Raw genomic sequence first — 7,185 nt, 5'->3', positions numbered from 1 at the left:
GTTCAGAACTCCCCCTCCATTCACTTCCGTAGTCGCCTCGCTTAGTAACGAGCGCTGTGATTGGCGATAGCGCTCCCGTCATGTCTCCAAGACAACGCACACTCACAAACATTTCGAAACATATTAGAAATACTGGATTTACATTTAAATAACTTGAAATTAAGTAAATATTCCTATGGCTGCACCATAAACACGCTCTAATACACATTATTAAATACATAAACAAATTAAATAAACATATATCAAAGGGATAGAACAGCAGCAAGCCAGTAGCCTAATGTCACTGTGCTTTCTAAAACACAGTAAAGAATTGTCCAATTTTTTCATGAATAGTATATATCGGATATAAACAAAGACATAGATGAATAAATATATTTATAAGCATGCTGCTACCGTTTTTGTGTAGCTGTGGAGTACTTATGGCCTGACGCGATAAATAGTAATCAGCCACTTTGACCTCCAATAACTCTTGTACTATTCAAGTTACATGCCTGTAATTCACACCAGTTTAGGTTTACACTAACAGCTTTCTAAAGACACGTTGATCGAGAAAATCGGATGAACCGCTTAGATTTTGGAAACTCGTTGCTGGGTGTTACTTGTATAATTTATCGTCAGATACTAAACTTTCAACTAATATAGATACTGATATTATATTGATTACACCATCAGCACCGTTGTGCAAATACTGGTAATGTAAATGTTTCTTTCTGAGGTATCATGATTAATCTGGATAGTATTAATTTCTATAAAAACTGTGAAATGTCTGACATGATGGTTTCACAAAGTTCACCACCTTTCGCACTCTCGGCATACAAGTCTCTTTCATCGACACAGTGTCACCAAGAAATTCCCAGCCACGTGGTCGGTCTGGACCCCGGCTAACTTTCGGCACCACGCAGCCGCCGACGAGCCGCGGCCCACCGAGAGACCCCAGCGAGGCCACGCCAACTCCGAAGTTAGAATATTTTCAGGGCGCCAGAACTCGCCCGTTACCTCACAAGTGGAAGAAGAGAGATCGCTGTATGTACGTGGTGAAGGGCTGGTTGGATGAGAAGAACAGATGGTAGGCATCGAGAGCTGCTTGTTTCTGAACGCTAACACTGAAAAGTCACACTGTTAGTTAATTATGTTTACACCGAGTATGGAAGGGAGACTGTGTCATTATTAGAACCGACCTGATTGGTCGGAACTCGGAGAACCACTGTCATTGGTCCACAAAACCATGCACAAGTAAAAATTTGTTTTCTTGCTTGGAGCGCTCTATGGAACTTACTTTAATCCGAGACTCGTTGAATGACTCTTCGGATGAGAGAAGGACTTCGATTCTAGCCTCAGAGAGGGTACAGCCTTCGTTGCGGGACAGTCGGCTTATAATATTCCGCCACCACAGCAACCACTCACAGTCACCGGTAACACTAAGTATGGTGAGCCACTGCTGCATTCGCAAACCAACTGATAGGCTTACAAATACTGTAAATTCTTACAATTGATACCTTACAACAAGAATTCCCAGGCAAACTTGACGCCATGCGTTTCTGGTAACGTCTAGGCCCTTGAATATGTCGAAGGAGTTATCCCACAAAACATACCTTTCTTGGATTACTGAAAGTAAAATTTTATTACCTATATCTAGATTACTCATCTTTCCAGTAGAAAAAAACAGTTGAGAACCTTATCGTCTGCCCATGGCACGTTTCTCCTGCGCCATCGGACTGCTCAAGCCTAAACACGATACAATGGCGTTCTGTGGCTTATGGGACAACACAGACATTACTTCTTTGATAGGGTTTAAACTGCACGCCGTATACTACCTGTGCTCCTCCTTCCCCTGACGGTGTCCATTCTTTGGAAAGGCCTAGGGTCTCTCTTAATGAGTGTATGCTAGTTGTCTTCCCTGTTCGGCCCCTTTCTGTTCAACCTGTACTCAATAAGATTCGCATGTAGTCGGAGCGCCAAAAGAAGAATTTAGTATGGAATCATAGCAATTAGTCGTGTCAGCTACTGACATAAACTTTAATCCTCTCAATTGCAAGTGTTTTCAGTAACATGTATTACCAAGGGGGAGAGGTTATTTTATGCCCACCCAAAAAATTGAAACAAAACCAAAATAAAATTCTTATTTTCTCTTGACTTATATTAGCAACAAAGTTTTTGAAGAGATACTGATGTGTATGATGAACAACGACTATACACCACCACCAGTCGCCCTCTTGGTATTCAAAACTTGGCAGTGAAATGTTCTTCCACTACTAGGACAGAACTGGCTATTTCCATATGGAGAGTAGTCTCTCGATTTAGTACTGATGGACTCACCTGCAAAGCACAAAAATATTGTAGGGTATTAGGGTGTTGGATGAAGACCAGTTTGGATTAGGAAAAGTAAAGACACAAGTGAGACATTTCTTACATTGCGCTTTATAATGGAAATAAGTCGTAAGAAACATGAGGACATGTTCATAGTACTTACAGACCTAGAAAAAGCATTCGTCGATGTTAAATGATGCAACGTGTTCGAAATTCTCAGGAAAATAGGTGTAAGCTATAGGGAAAGGCGGATAGTGCGTAATACGCACAACAACCAACCAACAGGAAAACATAAGAACGGAAGGTCAAGAACGACGTGCTCAGATTACAAAGGATATAAGACAGGGATGCAGTTTTTCGTCCCTGCTGTTCAGTGTATACATTGAAGAAGTAAAGTCAGAAATAAAGAAAACGTTAAGGAGTTTGATTAAAATCTAGGGTGGAAGGATGTTATTTTCAGTGAAAATGATGAAGAAACACGGGACCTGTTGAACGGAATATTATCTTATCAGCAAATGATTTGAACTGAGAGTAAATTGAAGAAAACTGGAAGTAATAAGGAGTAGCTCAAATGAGATTAAAAACAAACGGAGAAATTATGCTACCTTGGAAGCAAAATAACACAGGACGGACGAAGCAAGGAAGTCATAGAAAGCAGACTATCACTAGCAAAGATGGCTATCCTGGTCAGAAGTAGTTTACTAGTACGAAACATCTGTCTTATTTTGAGTAATGTACTTTTACAGAACAGCATTGTATGCAAGTGAATTGTGGACTGCGGGGAAACCGGAAACGAAAGGAAACGAAGTGTTTGAGATGCAGCGCTACAGAAAGATGTAGAAAATTTGTAGGATGCTCTTCGCAGAATCAGTTAGGAGAGGAACAGGTGGAAGACGCCATAAAAAGAAAGGCCAGGATGATAGGAGATGGGTTAAGACGTCATGGAGTAACTTCCATGATAATTAAAGGAGCTGTAAAGGGCGAAAACTGCAGGGGAAGACAGAGAGTTAAAGATATTTAATAAATAATTGAAGATGATGGGTGCAAGTGATACTATGAGATGAAAAGGTTAGTACAAGAGAGGAATTCGTGGCAGGCCACATCAAGCCAGTCAGGTGAGTGATGGCCAAAAAAGGGTATATTACTTCGATTTGGTGACGAAAATGTAATGAAAAAATTACTTGTACATACAGTAGGGTTAAACATTTTCAATTTGATCTGTGCATATGTCTTGAGTTACAAGAAAAACAAAGAGTCATAAAATGTAAATTTCTTAACCATTTCCTTACATTCGCATTCAGGCAGACCATGACGAAAATAGTGAAGATCGTTGAAAGTTAGAGATGTAACTGGGCTTGATCACCCAGATTGGACCTTAATTTTCTCGCCAGACGATGCCGGGAAATATGCTGATCCAGCATGGCAGGAGGAGTTGCCGGAAGAAGGAGTAATATTTCGTAGACTTAAACATAACTGATGCATGGTTTCCTCTTAACAAAACAGACTGTTGGCCGTTAAAATTGCGGCAACACGACACATAGTAAGTAACGAAATTTTAGTTACTTAACACACGAGGTATGCGATATAAAATCGTATATCAAAAGATAAAATCTTCGACAGTGTTAACCCTACCTCTTATAAAAATGGATGTACGTGTACATATGTGTGTGTATGTATGGGGTGTGTGTAAGTAGTATACTCGACGACAAAAGAAACGATGCACCACGAAGGAATTATCCAAATACGACGGTACATGTATTGTACATGTGCATACAAAAAATGATTATAATTAAGAAAAATGGGATGATTTATTCAAGAAAAAGCGCTACACATATTGGACAAGTCGATAACGCGTTGGTCCACCCTTAGCCCTTATGCAGTAAGTTATTTGGCTTGGCAGTGATTGAGTTGTTGGATGTCCTTATGATGGATATCGTGCCAAATTCTATTCACTTGGCGCGTCAGATCGTCAGAATCTCGAGATGGTTGGAGGGCCCTGTAAATTATGCTCCAAACGTTCTCAATTGGAGAGAGATCAGCCGACATTGCAAACCAAGGTAAGATTTGGCAAGTACGAAGACAAGCAGTAGAAACGCTCGCCGTGTGCATGTGACCATTATCTTGGTGAAATGTAAGCCCAGGACGGCTTGAAAAGAAGGGCAACAAAATAGGGAGTAGAATATCGTCGACTTACCGCTGTGCTCTAAGGGTGCTGCGGATGACAACCAAAGCGGCCCTGCCATAAAAAAACGATATCTCAGACTATCACTCCTTGTCGTCGAACCATATGGGGGAGGGGGGGGGGGGGTACAGTCAGGTTGATAGCGCACCGCTGTCAAATGGCTCTGAGCACTATGGGGCTTAACATCTTAAGTCATCAGTCCCTTAGAACTTAGAGCTACTTAAACCTAACTAACCTAAGGACATCATACACATCCATGCCCGAGGCTGGATTTGAACCTGCGACCGTAGCAGTTGCGCGGTTCCGGACTGAAGCTCCTAAAACCGCTCGGCCACCGCGGCCGGCGTACCACTGTCCAAGGCGTCTCCGGGCACGTCTTAGTTCCGGAATCTCATAAAATGGAGTGGAACTGTCTTCAGCGACGAGTCTGACTTCGAACTGAGCCCCAATGATCAGCGAAGAAACGACTCGGGCATCTACGGATTTCCGTCCCATTGTCGTGCGACTTTTTTCTTGTCTTACAGTGTATGTTCCACATTTCCTCCTAAACCACTCGACCGATTTCACCCAAACTTTCTACACATTACTTACTGCGTGGAAAGAATCACTGTGAGGGTAAGAACTACTTATCTATCAAAGGGGTGGGGGTGGGTGAGAAAAATCAGCGTACATCATGACGCGCGAATACCCTAACTTTAGTCATGTAGTATTTGAGAATGGGAGCACCTACTGACTTGCAACAAACTTCGAACATAATTTCAAACCTTTACGGAACCTTTTCTCGGTGACAATCCCCAGGAAATGACATTAGGAAAAGAGTTTGTCGCTTTCTATACGTTCGCTGTTCATGCAGTAAAACAGGCTTATGAAGCACGGGGTTTTATTTTATTACTTCTGTACTCTCGAAACATTTTTCAGACAGTATTCACATATACCACTGAACGTACTAGCAACTTCACAGCATTGTACGAAACATAGTTCAGGTGATATGAGGTCATTCATGACACTTAAATTTATTACTTCTCTGCTACTATTAGTATTCGCAACACATGTGGCAGACAGTACCCAAATATGGCACTGAATGTACATAGAAAAATATATTAGTGTACGATGCGTAGTTCAGCAGATATGACAACAGAAACACTGAGATGCGTGAAAAACTGCCAATCATGCATGATGTTTACATCTGTGACTTATTTGCAACTAAGTCTATTCATAAGAAATTTCGCAGACAGTAGCCACATATACCACTGGATGTACCTGCTAAACTGTATCTCTGTACGACACACGGTTCAGGAAATACGGCGTCATAGACATCGAGCTGCCTGAAAATGAAACTTCAGAGCGAAATCCACTAGAGAGGAAATATCTGTAAAAATGAGTGTGAAATATGTTAAACATATGTTAAATAAATTTGCTATGTGTGTAATCAGGTAAATCCACGGGTAAAAAGCTCATCGTATATCCCTGGAAAGATTTGAGCCAAATTTGGTACATGTATTACTTACGACCTGGAAAGAAATATTGTGGAGGTAAGGCCACCAGCCTCCTACTGAGGTAAGGGTGATAATCTGTAGAGAGAAAGAGGGAGAAGGACATTGACAGACAGAGAAGGGGAACGAGAAGTTGGACACAGATATGATGGTGGAGGAGATGAACAGAGAGAGGGGGGTGGAGGGTATCGACAGAGGGAGGGAGCAGGAGGAGATGGACAGAGGGAAGAGAAGCACATGGACAGAGAGGGGCAGCAGCAGATGGGCAGAGAGGGTAGGATGAGATGGACAGCGAGAGGGAGGAAGAGGATGAGATGGACAGAGAGGGGCAGGGAAAGATGGACACAGAGAGGGACAGGAAGAGATAGACGTATTGTTGGGGTAGAGGAGATGGACAGACAGAGAGTGTGAAGTAGACAGAAGGAGTGAAGGACAGAGAGGGTGAAGGAGAAAATGGTGATAGAGGGGGGGGGGGGGGGAAGGAGGAAATGGACTAATGGAAGATCGGTATAAATATATGCCCAGACAACGCCGGGTACTCAGCTAATCAACAATAAAACGAGCAGACTGCAGCAGGACAGAAAAATCGCGGCAGTCTGCACAACTACTGGTTGACATTCTCCTTCGAGAAGACTCTGCAGAGGACGCATTTAATGAGCAGAGAGAGATGCGGAGAAAAAGTAGGGAACCATAAAATATTTTTTTCAATTTTAGGAATAAGAGGTAAGGAAATAAATCCTGAATCTGAAAAAGGAATAAGTCGAGAAACTTCCTGGCAGATTAAAAGTGTGTGCCCGACCGAGACTCGAACTCGGGACCTTTGCCTTTCGCAGGCAAGTGCTCTACCAACTGAGCTATCGAAGCACGACTCACGCCCTGTACTCACAGCTTTACTTCTGCCAGTATCTCGTCTCCTACCTTCCAAACTTTACAGAAGCTCTTCTGCGAACCTTGCAGAACTAGCACTCTTGAAAGAAAGGATATAGCGGAGACATGGCTTAGCCACAGCCTGGGGGATGTTTCCAGAATGAGATTTTCACTCTGCAGCGGAGTTTCACATCAGCGCACACTCCGCTGCAGAGTGAAAATCTCATTCTGGAAACATCCCCCAGGCTGTGGCTAAGCCATGTGTCCGCTATATCCTTTCTTTTAGGAGTGCTGGTTCGGCAAGGTTCGCAGAAGAGCTTCTGTAAAGTTTGGAAG

At 42.5% G+C, this 7,185-nt stretch overlaps 1 non-coding gene across 1 annotated transcript; it reads right to left on the bottom strand.

Moving 5' to 3' along the window:
- Positions 1–6,772: 6,772 nt before the first annotated feature.
- On the bottom strand, positions 6,773–6,847 carry Trnas-cga (transfer RNA serine (anticodon CGA)). Its single transcript has one exon. It is a non-coding gene; the product is annotated as a tRNA-Ser (tRNA).
- Positions 6,848–7,185: the final 338 nt, after the last annotated feature.

The sequence above is a fragment of the Schistocerca gregaria genome, chromosome X (genome assembly GCF_023897955.1).
Source record: "Schistocerca gregaria isolate iqSchGreg1 chromosome X, iqSchGreg1.2, whole genome shotgun sequence".
Taxonomy (NCBI): domain Eukaryota; kingdom Metazoa; phylum Arthropoda; class Insecta; order Orthoptera; family Acrididae; genus Schistocerca; species Schistocerca gregaria.
Note: the sequence above shows the minus strand (reverse complement) of the source record. Positions and strands in the feature narration are given on the sequence as shown.